The sequence below is a fragment of the Lathamus discolor genome, chromosome 2, assembly GCF_037157495.1.
Source record: "Lathamus discolor isolate bLatDis1 chromosome 2, bLatDis1.hap1, whole genome shotgun sequence".
NCBI lineage: Eukaryota > Metazoa > Chordata > Aves > Psittaciformes > Psittacidae > Lathamus > Lathamus discolor.
In genome coordinates this window covers 81794803-81811149 of record NC_088885.1, presented here as the reverse complement: position 1 = coordinate 81811149, position 16347 = coordinate 81794803, and the positions used below count along the sequence as shown (strand labels likewise).

Sequence of the window (16347 nt, the reverse complement as noted above, 5' to 3'; positions counted from 1 at the left end):
TTTCTTATCTCCTTCATACAAAAAATAGAATGTCATTGCTCAGAACCTAAATTATGAGGTAATAGGTTTTGGTAGCTTATTAACAAGGCTATTGCACAAAGACAGGCAGAATGAGGCAGAATGTGATTTTGTTCACTTTCAGTGAAGACCTTTCTATTTTTTAATATTTTCAGAATTCAGTGACATGTCTCTAATTCAGTGGTATCTCACCTCCTCTCACAGATGCTTTGAAAATTGGCTAGTTATTTAAAATGTGGATCAGTGAAAAACAGAAATGTATCATGTCAAAAGGACATGCCTGGTGAATGCTGCTGGGATGAGTGCTGGGTCATGTTTTAATTAAATTTCTCATTAGTGATTTGAGAAAGAGTATAAAGAGCATGCTAATGAGATTCACATATCTAAATTGGAAGGTGCCTCACAGTCCAAACAACACAGCAAAGTTTTTAATGTGGGGGAGGGAAATCTCCTGTTCTTAATTTGGAAATTTTTCCATTATCTGGCAGGTTAAAAAAAAAAAATACCAAAAAAAACCCCAAACAAAACAAACAAACAAACAAACAAACAAAAAAAACAACAAAGAAACAAATCAAGTGCAGAAATTAAATTTTAACTCAGATGTGGGTTTGCTTCTTTGGGGTTGTTGTCTGGTTTGAACTTAGATGTGGATTTGCTTTTTAGGGGTTGTTGTTTGGTTTGGTTTTGTTTTGGGTTAGTTGGTATTGGTTTTGCTTTGTTTTGGGGTTTTAATGAGAAATGGAAGGCTGTTGTAATGAAAGTATCTTGGAGACCATAGTGGTGAACAAAGTTAGGCAAGATTTTTTCAGTGCCATTACATTCAGACCTGGACACAGCCCAGACCACAGAAGACAGAGGAGGGACCAGCTCACTGATGGTCATACATCCTAACATCATGTAATTGAGACCATGCATACATACCCTAAGAGAGTGGCACTGTGCAGATACCACCCTCCACAGACTCACAGAACCTTTAAGACTGGAAGGGACCTCCAGAGATCCACCTAGTGAAACCTCCACTGTCCTCTCCCACCCCACTGACCCCCAAATATGCATCACAGTAGCCAAAAGGCAAAAAAAAATATGCACAGGCATATGGGCACATGCACAGTACTGCAGAATCCATAATTTGGGACAATTCAGCAGAGCTCTAAAGTCTACCCCTGTTAGTTCCACATATACTCGACAGCAACACTGTATTAAAGAGGAACTTACAAACTGAACTAATGTAAAATGACCAAGAGAAGTGGTTAACAGAAGGGTTAGTGTAACTGAAGTATAAGGACAGCATAAAAACTTGTCCTAGATTTAGACTTACATCATTGAACAGAGCAAGTTTATAGCAGTTTAAGCAAAATCTTATTACAGACTTCAACATCCTTTTAACCTTACAGGGAAGGCATCAAATACTTTTGGGAATTGTTTGTCAAAATATGTTTGAACTTAATCATGAGAGAAATGCTATGGGAATGGTACGAAAATGCTGTCAAAGGTTAGGTGAAAAGCATTTTGTTTTCATTCAGCTGTATCTAACTGTATGTTCAAAGTTATAAAATCAAACCAAAACCAAGTATGAGCATTTTTAACTTTTAACAGACTAAACAGAGCATCTATATTTCCTTATCATCAGATCATTACAGTATCCAAATATTACTAAAATTGATGGTGAACTTTAATCCCTGCTGAAGTCAAGGGTAAAGCTTGCTGGCTATTTGCTTTTTGTAACTTCCTGAAAGTGGTCGTTTAGATGAAATACTAATCTGGGCACTAAGAACAATCAAAGGCTATCCATTTTTCCAGAGATACTAAGCATATATCTTTTATTTCAGTTCAATTTAGGAATTTTCATTTAAAAAAAATAAAATTTGAGATAACCTAACATCCATGTCAGTTTTATCAGTATTTGCAATAATAACCTTTAACAAAACAAATTATGAAAGGTATGAAATCTGTATGAATTTTAACACCTATACTGAATTATTTCATGTGTGTTTATTTTTGCTTTTTTTGCACACAGCTGATGAAAATGAATGTTAGAATTTGTCAGTTGGGGTTTAAGCAATCTCTTTCATGTTACAGGACTATAGTAAGTGCTTAATTTACCCTAAGCAGCAGCTAAATTTCTATAAGCTTTGCAGTTCTGTTAACACTTTTTTTTCTAATCAGGAATCTTAATGCATTTCTCTTTCTACTACTAAATTACATGGATCTGCATTTAATTACTGGAGCAGTTAATTTCTAAATTAAATAGAGTGCAAATGAACTCCCATTTAACCTTAACACTACTTGAAATCTATAGATGTCAAGGATGAGTAGTAAGTGTTCAAAGCTTCAACTTCTTCTTCTAGAACTGCTAAAGCCACTCTATTATGAAGAAACACAATGAAACACTGTTAGGATTTGGAAGACTACATGACTGTGACCAAATTATTACTTTTTCTTCCTTGAGCGATAGATCATTAACCATGTAACCTATCAAAACTTAGAATATACAGCCAATTAAAAAGTACCATGCTGCAGAATTTTCTGATCACCTGAGGAAGACCTTGGTGAAGGGTAATTTTACCTTGTTCCAATATATACCATGAGAATGGAAGCCTGGACATTCTATGTTAATCAGAAAGATCTCCAGGAACAGAATAATACAGATCTTTCAATAAGTGATTTCATTAAGCTAATTTAACTTTCAGAGGTTTTCCTTAGTATGCGTCTATTTTCCCTTTTTCCTGCCTCTGCAGTAAATATAACAAAATCATTTAAGCAATCCAAAGTACCTCAGATGAGACAGAATGAAACAGTATTGCTGACAGCAGGGTCTTCAATTCCCTGGACTTGTTTTATGCTCTGTAAGGTAATTATTTAACTCTGTACCCCTATCCCATTGGAATGTACAGATGTTCCTGTCTTTGAAAAAGATGAGATGAAAACAGACACTCCTGGCATGTTATACAAAGAAAAAGACAAATCTAGTTGAATGGAACACACAGTTACTGTCAAATTCCAAAATCACTGACCTTATAAAGAGAAACTTCCCAAAATACACAAATACTAACAAAAAGATTTCAGTACAATAAACCTTTTGTTTTTCTCAATTAGAAGTTATCTTTATACATGAAGTTCATAAACAACTAACTTAATATAAACAAATATATCAGAACATGCTTCCTTCAAACTCTGTTCCCTTCTAAACAAAATACCTCATTGCAATTTGCAGGGTTGGGAAAGTAGGAACTAAGAAGGCCTGTGCATTGTCTCTGGAATACTAACAAGCTCAAAGTTGTCAAACTAAGGAAAAAAACCAAAAACCAAACCACAAAACCAAATAGGGATGTAAACAACCCCCCTTTCTCAAACATCACTTGCTGGCAAGAACCTTACCTATAATACATAGTCGTTTTAAAAATATTTTAATGTTACCTGTAAACAGTAATAAGTACATTCCTGAAAGATTTCTGAGATGGACAGATACTCTTCTTTTCTTCGAGCAATTCAGCTACAATGTTCAGTCAGCTGTCAATTATCAGCTGTCAATTACTGTTAAAAGCATAAGCTAGCTTGGTTACAGGAACAGTGTAGGTATGTTTCTGCAGCAAAACTTTATGTCTACAAAACCCTGAGTAGGTGCTGTCTTGGGGATGTTAACTTTCTACCCTCATCTGCACCACTGACCTTCTGTTTCTTCGGTAAATCCTGTATGTTTGTTCTTATAGACTTTAGTAATATGCTATTATCCATGCTTCTATGCTTCTTGCATTATAAACATACTCCTTTATCCTTTGCAAATTGAGATTGATTAGTCTCCCCAAAAATACAGCCACTCAACCTTTCCCCAGAAAGAGAGTCACAACTGTTAAGATGCTATATAAATCATCTTGGAGACATGCTTTAAACATTGGTAAACCTTTTCTGTTTTTTTTTTTTCTTTTTTTTTCTTTTTTTTTTTTTAATTTACTCTAAACATCCAGAGTAAAACCAATTTTACATCACATTAGGGAAGATCCCATGAATAATTATTTATTGTGAAATTTAGCAATTCAGATTTACACTACAGGATCATTATCATCTGCCAATGCTCAGCATAAATCTTTTTAGTAGGGACTACATAAGTCTACCAGTGGCAGAACAGAATATTAAACCCTTTATGCATAATGCTTTTTTTTTTTCTTCTTTTTTTCAAATCTGGATGATGTATCAGTCTCCTTTTGAAAATTATTACTTTTGTGTATCCAATTACTAGTCTGAAACATGAGGTCCAGTTGAATTCAGTGGGACTAAGAAGATGGGCACTTGGGTCAGTGGCTTCCACCTTCCAAATCTCAAGAACTATTTAACTGGTGCTATATAGTATATTGCAGGGCTGAACACTGAGTGTCCCTATTCAGGCTCGCTGAGGAATTTTAGGAACTAAACCATGAAGAACTAAAAATCCCTACATACTTTGAAAAAGCTGACAAGAACAGAAATAAGAAGCTCCTCACTGCAACTATTAAAAAAACAAAACAAAACAAAAACAAAAAAAAACAACAAAAACAAGTGCAAAAAAACCCTGTTCATGAACAGATCACTGGTTTCATTCGATTTAAAAAACGTATTAAAACATTCAGCGAATATTTTGGCATGCACTTTTTTCAACTTGAAAATCTTCCTTGCAACAAGGAGAGATGAATTAAGATACAGGTAGTAAAAGCTGTTAATGAAAGACAGCTCAGGGATCACACAATTACTTTAGAATCCACCCTTCTATGAAAAAAAATGAAAAATTGATGTGAAGAATTAGTCTCAACTACTGCAAAGTGTGTTGTCAGTCGAGTCCAGAAAAGCTAAATGCTGCTAAGGAGCTAAAACTCTGTGCTGGATTTTGCACTTTGGAGAGCTGCACTGGTACTGGCCAAAGTCAACAAGGACACAATGAAGAAATGTCAGTAGAAGAGAGTGAGCACGGGGTATTAGAAGGAGTCCTCAAAGAGAAGGAAGGATGAGGGGCTGATGTAGAGAAGGGAGTTCCAGAGTGGGATAGTGAAGATCCCTGCAAAAAAAAAAAAAGATCCTTTAAGGGATCCTTAACCACCCTGCTGTAGAAGCTGGTTAAAAAATTACAAGCTCATACAGACAAAGAAACCTACATGAGTCTGCAGAGAACCTGAAAGTAACAGACTGCTTCATTTATTTCTGAAATACTGGTACAAGGTCTCCTGAATAAAAAGGTTTGTAAAAGAAGAGTAAAACCTTGCCTGAGCAGACCAGCGGATATTTACTGGCGGTTGTCAAAGATCAACAATTTCTACATTTCATCACACATGTGCTTCAGGAGTGAGAGAAGGGAGAGCAAGACACTACCTAGCTCTTCTTGGGAAGATGACACATTAGTAAAACTCTTCAGAGTAGAACAGAAATGTCCAAATATTTATATTCATCTCATTGGACTGTATGAAGGCTGAGGCTTACCTCTACCCATTAAAAGGCTATCCACTGAAACTACTGTATGACTGGGAACTGTGGGAGGCAGCTGTCTTTCACTCACAGCACAACTTCTGCTCACAGTTTTAGATCTGAAAGCAAGTAAGATAAAACCTCTGGCTGATGACCAATAAGATGATTTGTCAAGGGCTGCTAGTATCTACTACTATGTTTGGTTTTTTTAATAATACCAATGATTTCTAGACAAACCTATTGCTCAGAAACACACGCAGTGTTAGAAGAGACTATTCTGCAAAGCCAAGGTGGTTTACTTAAATTAATTTCTGCTTTCTCTGCTTGAGGAAAACTTGATGCATTCAGATGTGCTATTGTGCTACTGGGTAATACTGAAATCAGTGTTATTTTAAAGGTGAGCATGAAAGGAGACTTGGGGGAAAAAATATTCTGATGACTCCAGCCATAATAACAAAATGGATGCAGCTACTTGTTTTAAATCTCTGAGACACACCTTGCATCTTGCTTCTACCCCTTATCAGATGAAGTGCGCATAAGCCATTCATTTTGTTCATTACAGCTTTTGTGTCAGTTTGGCTTAGAGCTTGTGTATCTGATTTTTATTTTGTCAGGAGCAGGATTTCATAGGACATCAGTACTATTTCCTACAACAAACCTGGCACTAAGACCTCTCAACAGAAGTAATTTCAAAACTAACGCAGCTGTTAAACCAGAATGTCAGTGCATTTTATGAAGCTCAGAAATTACAAATGGCAAATACATGAGATGAAAGGCTGTTTCATCTCATCAGCATCACAATGTTATTTCTTCCACCTTTCCTAATTTATCTAAAGTACATATGCAATAGTCAACTGTTACTTGCTACAGATATATGTATAACGATTCACTCCACCTGCAGTAAATAACATCAAAATGGTAGAAAACTTTTTACATGTAGCACACGTGAACTAAGTTCCAACTCACACTGTAACAGACATCTCAGAAGCTCAACTTTTGCACCAGTATCGTCCACTACAAAACTCAACAAATTTATTTTCTTCTTCTCTCATAGCCACATATTTATTGTGCTGCTGCAGCCTGCTTCTACAATCAGTGTGAGTTCTTAAAGACATATCTGACCTGGTTCCTCGTAGTCCTCCCTTATGTAAAAGTGATTTTACAACGTCCAGCAGTCTCTCTCAAGCACAAATGTATCCTAAAACATGCAAGATCATAAAAATACACTTCCTCAGTTTTTCGTTCTTAACACCAAAAATCCTAAAGTCTCAAAAAGTCGTGTTTTTAAGTGTTCAATCTTATAAATGAAAATTAGTGTGGGGCAAATCTTACCTCCAGAAAGTGAAAGAAAGTGTGAAAAAAAGGCATAGGCTCCCTGATAACGAAATAATAAAAAGTACTAACAATGACATCAAGCTCTTTCAGCTGTGCTGTACAGAAACTCAATTGTAATACATTTTATAAAGATGAGTTAAAGGTTACTGCTGGGTTGTACATTTTTTTACTGGATCAACCTTGTATGTTCAGACTGAAATGTGGCAGCTATTTTTAAATTAAGAAGAACCATTCTAAGCTGTGTCCTTTGCTGCATTTATCAGCTTCCTATGCGTAAAAATATGTGTAAGGCACCCTTCTCATTTATTCTTTCCATCTAATAAGCTCTCTTTGAATAGCATGTTCTTTGGGCACCCACTGATCTCCTCTCATGCCAAAATCTCTGTGCGCTTGGCTATGCAGTATAATAGCCATCTTCTTGCTTCATCTCAAAGCTTTTTTGCCCAAATTTTGCCTTAGTTTTTCTGCCTGAGGATTTGAAATGCACAGTTATTTTACCCACGTTTGTTCCTGTCCTAGCCTAGTCCTGTCATTGTTTCTTTAAACAAAACACCTTAACACACATAGGCTGCAAGCGTATTTGTGCTCCTTCCACATTCTACCTGCGCTCTTCCTTCCTGTTAGTCTCCATTTCATTGCTGTGTTGGTATATAATTCAGCCAACATGAAGTCTACGACTGGTTTAATTAGTTACTTTTCTCTGTCCAGGAAGTGAATTTTCTATGTGTCGACATCTTAATCCCTATTAGAGAACGAAGGAGAAGGTGACGTCAACCAGGAAGCTAAGTGCTGATATCAATCAGTCCTGTGACCTAATTACAGACCCATTAAAATTGACACAGAATACAGAACACAGAGAGTTGCTCTGTGTATTGCATATATTTCCTTCCTGGTTTTCCCCTTTTCCCCTCAAGTTAATTGTGTGTTATCTATAGAGGGCTGGGAACGTTATCTCAAGAGCAGGGCCTGATCAGCTTCACTATTCAAAAACTGATCCATTATAAATAAGCAGAAAAAAAAAATCCATCGAATGTGGGACAGATCTGGACACTAATTTTAGAGTCTTTGGAAGAAATAAAGTTAGTTTGTATTCCTGTTCAGGCAACCTTACAGGTTAATTTAACCACCGTTTTGTTCAAAATGTACTGTCTTCTAAAACTAAACTCATTTCATTGTAAGAAACAAAAATACCATTTACTCTTTCTTGCTGAAGCAATATTATTTCTTAATCTGTGTTTTGAAAGAGTTATACTACTCTATTTAGTGGTTTCATAAAGATTCTGTATAAAAAAAACCAACGCGACAAGAAGCAGGAATCAAAAATCAAAATGATAATCAGATATTTTGTGCAAAATAATTTGCATTGCTACTAAACCCACAGAATTAACAGAAGACAGAAATACTAAAATTTTGGGTAAGAACTGATATCCATGCATTTCTAAGTCCTAGTTTTTAACTACTGTTAGTGACACATGTTAAGCTGTGCTCCCATGTGTTCTGAAGGGAAAAAAAAAAAGTATTTTGTTTCACTTCTTGGAATTTCACTGGAGAGGACAAAACCAGTAGCGATTTTGAATTATACAGATTATAAGAAAACTGGCAACAGAAGTCTGAATTTTCAGTAGATTTTTGGATCTGTTAGATTTTAAATAAATTCTTACAAACAAAAGCAAACACTGTGCAAATACAAATGGCAGGTTAGCAGGTGCCAGAGCTAACCAATTGTAATTAAACTCCTGTATACAAAATAACTGATCCCTTGCTGATTAGATCACACCTAATGCTTGCTTTGCAGGCAAGAATGCATGCAAGAGCAAAACCATCTTTCACTCTGAAGCTGCTTCAAAGGGGATGGCTCCTGCAGCTGCCCACCATTGCCAATTGCCAGGGCCCTGGTTCACCTGGCCCTGCCTCAGGAGCTGCCTCAGCCCTGATGCAGTGGGACTTCACCTGTGAGGAAGGAGAGGGCATGGCCATACCAGCCTGTGGTCACGTGGTGCCCTGATACCCTGGCATGCAGATATGCCTTCTCTAAACATAGGTTGGCAGCTTGGCCATTTCAATTAGGAATCTTCAGTCACATCCTTCAACCCAAGCGATAAATGCAATTAATTCCTCACCTTCCTCCTGATTCCTCAAGCTGTCACATTTCTTGTGCAATCCTCAGCTGTAGTTCCACTGATTTAGTTCTAGAGCAGAAACTACATGCCACTGAATTCACACTGGCAAACAATCTGATGAGTATCCAACCATTTTCTTTATGATATGAAAAGGAAGCACACATGCTATATGAAGCTGAGATTAATTTAGCAAAAAGACAGGCAAAATACATCAGGTTTGTACTTTTGAATAAGAATGGTTGCACAAAAGCAGCTACAGACATATTTCAACTAAACTACCTTCTAGTCCAGACTGCTGACAATAAATACTGACCTTTGGCTCTTTAGTTTTGATCTTATGTTTAGAAATTTACTTTAAATGCTTCAAAAATATCTGGATGAGATGGCTGAATATCTACTGTTTACATAACTTCCAAGAACAGTTGTGCATTATGGGTGTTATGCAATCAAACTAATAGAAATTCCTGACCCACACAATCAATCTGAAACGGTCCCAAAATAAATTTTTAAGACATACATGGTGATAATTTTCTGATTACTGCTTCTGTGTTTTACACCATTAGCTCAAATGTAATCAAAGCCTCTTAGTGAAAGCAAAATGTTGGTCTGTTTATACTTATTCTGAAGCCAGGTATACAGATTTGTGAAAGAGTTTTTCAATATTATTTCAGTTTTTAAAATTACTTTCAGAGCAGAAAATCTTTAAAAGCTCAGAATATTCCATTTTTATATAATCAGATTTTAATTTGGCTTTTTTGATAACCTTCTACCAATTTCCTGCTTTAAAATGGTTTTCAACTTAATTTGACAAAACGCTCAAAACATTCTGTGATGTTTCTGAATTTTCACAGAAGCAAAATGCCAGTTATTCTCAGAATAGTAAGGGAGGCTAAAATCCAATTGACTAAGAGTCCATTTCTTTAGGCAATTCATTTCTGAGTTTGTATCTTGAAAAGTGAGGCTAGCATCCAGCAATGCTGAATCTCAGTTCTGCATTTCAAACTTGCAAGAAAGGTGAGTTTCTTTAGCCCCATCACGAATATATGTATGTGATGAGGTAGCTCTGAAACATCCATTTGCATTTATCAAATCAGGTTTTTATACAGATGTACAGAAGGTTATAAATATTTAGGGTGCTCTGTGTATAAATTCTTCATATATTCATTTCTAAAAGATAGACACATCAAAAGATTTCAGAATGCATTTTGTACTATAGCAAAACTGTACGCAGTATGCTTTGTGTGTGTATAGCTGTATATAAAGACAATATGCGCACAGGACTACTGGGAATATCAGGTAACTTCATTCTAAATCTAGAGAAGTAAAATTAAATCACTGGGTTTGTTTTCTTTTGGTTGTTTTTTTTTTTTTTTTTTCATTTTCCACAAGTCCTGCTCTGAAAGTTGCCAGGATATCAAAAATCATCATGCAAAGAGAAGCCTAAGGGTTCAAAAAGTCTCTGAGCTCTGCATTTCGGAGAACATCTTATGTTCTCTTAAGTGCCTGGGACAGACAAATGTAAGTTGGACTACTACGCATGGAGTAAACTACCAGTTATATAAACTACATACAAATGTTTCACTCTCAACATCTGGTACAGGGCTTCTGTAAGCCAACAGTAACATATACTTCAGGTTAATTAGGAACAAGAATGGTTTCAATGCATTTGCATGATTCCATTTATTCATTTCATTTGGGTTTATTCGTAAGGCAGACAATTTCAAAAGTATCAGCATGAAATTTTAGTAGTTCCTTGCACTATTTGCTAAAGAAGACCTGTATGACCAGGACTAAATACTAAAGTACAAGTTCAGATAACCATAAAATCATCTTTTAAAGTCTAATGTGAAGACTCTGAGGAAGGAAAGAAATCTATATAACTATATAACTATATACCTACATATCTATATACCTATACATCTATATATCCATACAGATATATCTATCTATACACATCCATATATCTATATTTATCTATATAGATATATCTATATATATAGATAGGTAATGATATATATCTATAGATATAAGATGTATGTGTACATCTAAATACATATACATATAGATATGTATGTATATATAGAGATAGAGAGATAATTATATATCTATATATATATATAGATATATATGAGAACAATTCTTGGCTACAAAAATTATCTCTCCTTTTCTCTGTTTGTTATATAACATAAAGGTTTTCACATGAGAAAGTCAAGAGTCCCCTCTACCACCAAGGACTATGTTTACCATGGAAACCACCATTACCAAGAAATCCGAATTCACTCAGGTACCTGACTATTACAACATTCCATAAAGTGTCCAAAATATTGAACTGCGTATTAAATAATCCACTTGAAATCCTTTGGAAGTCACATGGTAACCTGGCCACCACAAAACTCTATGAATGACAGAAATTCTAAACCCAAGAAGATTAAATAGTCTGGTAGGTTGAATGAGACATGTTTTGCTTCTTTTTTCCTTATAATATATGAAATTTTTCCTGGTACTTTACAATTATGTCTCCACAACCGAAAGAAAGTGAAGATTTTATATAGGCTTGAAAAATTATATAATAACAAAAACTGCACAGGTACGTTTAGGGATCAGGCTAGGCAAAAAGTATATGAACTTCACAAATACATACGAAGCTAAACATACCGATTAAATATTTGACTTGGTGTTTTGCTTCAGCAGACCAAGTAAAATGAGATCCTTTTTTCTTTATATGTTTTTGCTAATGGCTGAATATAAAAATATTGCCATAATATGCTTCTGTATTTAACACTGATACTCTGAGCTTCTACCCTGAGACTACAAATCAAATACAATCTGCGAGACAAATTGTGCCCTGAGGAACAAGTATGCGTCTGAATGGGAGTCATGAAAAGGCAACACAGATTTTTCAGTTCTTAAAAAGCATTGTTCTCAGATGTTACTGGCTCATGTGTAGAACCTCATAAAAAATCCAGCAATATTTTTAAATTCCAATATAAAATTTAGGTATGCTGTCAGATAGGAGAGTAATAGGTTAAATGTGAAAATATATTTGCTGATTTCTCTCTCGTCGTTACAGTAGTTCAAATACTGCTTCTCCAAGAAAACAAAACTGACATTGAAAGAGAGGTATTTGTGGTTACAAACGCTAGGAGTCAAGAAAGGTGTTCTGAATGTATTCACGGTGAATAATATTATACAAAGATAGTTTACAGAGCTCAACTTCTCAAACCCAAAGGCTGAAAATCTTCTATTAAACATCTAAAGCAAATGAAAAATAAAGAAGTCAAAAGTCTTGGGCAGGGAGGTAGTTTTTAAGGAAAGCTGAAATAAATATAGACTTTGAGGAAAAAAGAAACTAACAGTTAAAGTTTTTTTATACCAGCAAATAAACTTTTAGACAAAAAAGGACGTATCCCCTACACCTGCATTACTTAACAAGCCATTACTTAATCTCATGTTAAGTAATGTCAAGTCATTACTTAACATGAAACGGCTCTGTCATTAGCCAAAACTTCTACATGGTCTATCAAGTCAAACATGAATAAAACTGCACAGATCTGACAGCAATGTAGAAAAGACAGCAGTCTATGCTGGTGAGGTAGATCTCCTGCAAAAAGAAGTGAGCTTCAGGTGGGTTCTGAAGAAACCAAAGATGGCTGAACTTGAATATTACTGTTGTGAGAAAATGCCTCCTCTAAGACAAAAAAAAAAACAAAAAAAAAACAAAAAACAAAAACAAAACAAAACAAAAAAACACTTTTTCTTTGAAATATGATATATTGAAGGAAAGAGAAAACTAGGGTTGGAACATGTTCCAGAAAAGTTAACCTACACACTAGCACTTCCCAAGTGTACTAGAAATAGCGTTTCTGGGCCCCAGTCTATTTGACTGTATGAAGACCATAATTTGCCCTGTTAATACTCCTGAATGTGCTAAGTGATAGCTAGACCTAAAATGAAATTAGCATCAACTCCATTTACTTGGTACACCACAAGCTTTACTAAATTTTCAAAAGTGGAATCCAACTTACTGAGTTAAAACAATTTTTGTAACTGAGGAACAGTGTTGGATAGGCTAATTTTAAACCAGTGGAAAGGCAATGGTGGATATCCTTAGTGTAGCCTCTGTTATTCAGTCTACCTACTGATGACTTTCTGCTGTCTCCCCTATTGTTTGCAATTTATTTCTGCATCGTGCTTTTCTTTACATCGAGCTGATAGAAATGTTTCTTGTACGGAGAACAGATAAATCTGTATTATTTACAAAAAGGAAAGTGTTTACAGCTTTATCTAGAACATTCTTAACTGGAAAATTTTCACAGTAATTGAAGTCAGAAATAACAGAGAAACTCTAGAGTTTATAGCTTTGCATCTGGCTATGTCTAATTTTCTAGACAGAAAGTGTCAGATAAGAGAGAAGAAAATTTATAACTAATTTCCATGTTTATCAAAAAAGAAAAAAAAAAAAAAGTCTGTTTTGGAGTTTCCTTCCAAATCGACCTACATCTGAAGATGTGAAAAAGTCACCTATATTCAAAAGCATGCACTGCTACTCTTAGCAGCAAGATTAGTAAATAATTAACAGCATTTCCAAAACAAACATACCTCAAAGACACTGTTGTGTTAATTCTTCCAAGGAATTACTACCTCCGCTGCTTTTTTGTCTTCTGGTCTTGACTTTGTTGTGCAGCCTAGGAAAAATAAATCTCAGCTTATTTTCAAAATGAAATCACAAGCCTACACCCAAGGAAAAAAAAAAAAAATAATAGCAGTGCAGTTAATTCCTCTATAATCCTACCTCATTATCTTAAGCAAATAAATTTCTGAAAAGGATTGCCTTATTAAAAGCAAATTAGAAAACTGAATGTCATCTGTGCAGGGAGACATTCTTTTAAAATGCAATCAGCAAGGAAGCTCATAAATAGGGCACTATGTAAAAATGCTCCTATAAGGCAATCCTTAGCAGATTTTCAACAGATGTGTATGCAACTATGATTTCACAAATTCCTAAAATAAAATGTGTCGACATCATTTACCACAAACTTTTAAGAGTCTAAAAATATGCACTCATTTAGATTCTACAGAAAAAATAATATTATAAAGATATGTAAAATGTAGCAAGAGTAGTTACTGAATTGTCATACCTCCCACTCTTGCATGTCATCATGTTTGATTTACTGAAGAGAACTTAAAAAAAAGGCAAAACAAAATTACTTATTACATTTTGCTTTTATTTCTGTAACCATGTAAAAATCAGGAGGCATAGCCCCAAGGTGCATCATAACACTCATTACACACTTTTAGTATTGCACGTGGAGTGTATAAGTAGTGAAGTAGGACATGCTACGAAGAGAAATCAGAGATAAGCTACTGCAGTCACTATCATTGTCAGAAAGTTGTAGATTTTTTTCTCAGAAAATGTTGACAAACCTTTTTTTTTTTGATATATCAGTTTAAAATAGAAAACATGGGATATCAGATCCTTGGAAAAATAATAACCAAGATTTTTTTTTTATTATTACAAAGTGACAACTTTATTATTAACTTAAAAGAAAAATAATAGGTACATATAGAAACAAATTGGCCTTTGCATTTTTAGCTTTTAATAATTGAACTTCTGTACTGGACTTGGCTGGCATGGAGTTAATTTTCTTCACAGTAGCTAGAATAGAGCTAGGTTTTGGATTTGTGCTGAAAACAGTGTTGATAATACAGTGATGTTTTAGTTATTGTTGAGCAGTGCTTACACAGAGCCAACGCCTTTCCTACGTTTTACACCCGATCAGTTAGTAGGCTGCGGATGAACAATAAGCTGGGGAAGGGACCGCAGCTGACCAGAGGGATATCCCATATCATACGACTTCATACTCAGCACATAAAGCTGGGTGAACAAGAAGGAAAGGAGGGATATTTGGACTGATGGCATTTGTGTTTCCAAGTAACCATTATATCTCATGGAGTCCTGCTGTCCTGGAGATGGCTGAACATCTGCCTGTCAATGAGAAGTAGTGAATGAATCCCTTGTTTTGCTTTGCTTGTGTGTGCAGCTTTTGCTTTCCCTCTTAAACTGTCTTTATCTCAACCCACCAGTTTTCTCACTTTTACCCTTCTGATTCTCTCTCCATCCCACTGGGGGTGGGGCGCGCAAGTGGATGTGTGGTACTTAGTTGCTGGCTGGGGTTAAACCATGACAACTTCTCAGCTTCGCTTCAAAATACTCATCCTATCTTTATCACCCTCTGAGTTTTTACTTCAAATTACTTTGTATATCTGTACCAACACAATCGAGGATATTTAAAACACAACTCAGAACACAGCTTGCTTGAAGGGCATGCAAGGATACCAAAACTAAGTGAACCAGTCTCTGGAAGATGATTGTGTCATATGAAACCTCAATGCAATGTGGAAAAAAGTAATGAAGGTGGTATTCAAAGGCAAGTTATAGAAGACAGACAAAGCCAAAATACCCACAAGCCATCATGTAGCGAGCCGGAAAGAAGTAAGAAAACTAATTTCTGAAAACAGCTGGTTCTAAGTTCTTTACTTCAGTAGTTCTCAAAAAAAGAAAAAAAAAAAAAAAAAGTATATAATAACATATACATGAATTTGTACACACAAAAGCCAATGCACGATATCAAAACTAAAACAAGGCATCAGCATTCACAATAAGATCTAAGAAGTGGCATATATCACATTATCATGTAAGATTCTTTAAGAGGTAGGAAACTGTATTTCAGCATCGTAAAATTAAAATAATCACACTGCTACCATTAAGGCCAAATCTTGATGAATAAATATTTGTAAGTCAAAGTGTCCTTGACTTGAGTTTTGTATTACTTTTCAAATGGTAATATAATAGAGTCTCACATAGTTTTTCATATTGCTCCTTTTGATAACAATTTCTGAGATAGTAATTCCAAGCTGAACAGATATGTCTTCATTCAAGGGCTATTTTCATCTGAGTGCTTTAACAATGAAAATTAGATAATGGAGTGAAAGTGGTGAAAATAACTCTTGCTGAAATGAATCACTTTTAATCAATGTTTAAGTGAAAAGTGGCAACACATCCTTTCTTTCTTAATTTCGTCTTTCTTTTTCAATTTCTTTTCTTTTTCTTATTTAGATACATTAAATTAGAAGAAGTCTTCAAACATGCTTCACTGAGCAACAGCACACATTTAAAAGTTGTTTGTAGTCTCTCACACAAATCCTTATACCTTCGTATTGCTAAACTAGGCAGCGTATTTAATCAGATTTATTGATTTTATGTTTTTTGCTGAGAGTTGAGAAAATGTCCAATTCTTTCAGTCTGCTTTTTTGGGGGTTTTGTTTTTGCTTTTTTTCCTGTTTCTTTTTCTCCTGACTTCAGTTCATTGGTTCTTCGGGGTTTATTTTTTTGTTTAGATATTTTAAAGGCTCCTACTAAGTTGGCCTTTTTGTTGTTCATGTA

At 35.1% G+C, this 16347-nt stretch overlaps 1 protein-coding gene across 6 annotated transcripts in view; it reads right to left on the bottom strand.

The window, feature by feature from the left end:
- Nucleotides 1-16347, bottom strand: part of CDH18 (cadherin 18) — a 409491-nt gene that overhangs the window by 303817 nt on the left and 89327 nt on the right. For all 6 annotated transcript variants that reach the window (XM_065667566.1, XM_065667565.1, XM_065667567.1 and 3 more), the window contains exon 2: nucleotides 13503-13588. The gene's annotated coding sequence lies outside the window, so the exon portion shown is untranslated. The remainder of the gene's footprint in view (nucleotides 1-13502; nucleotides 13589-16347) is intronic.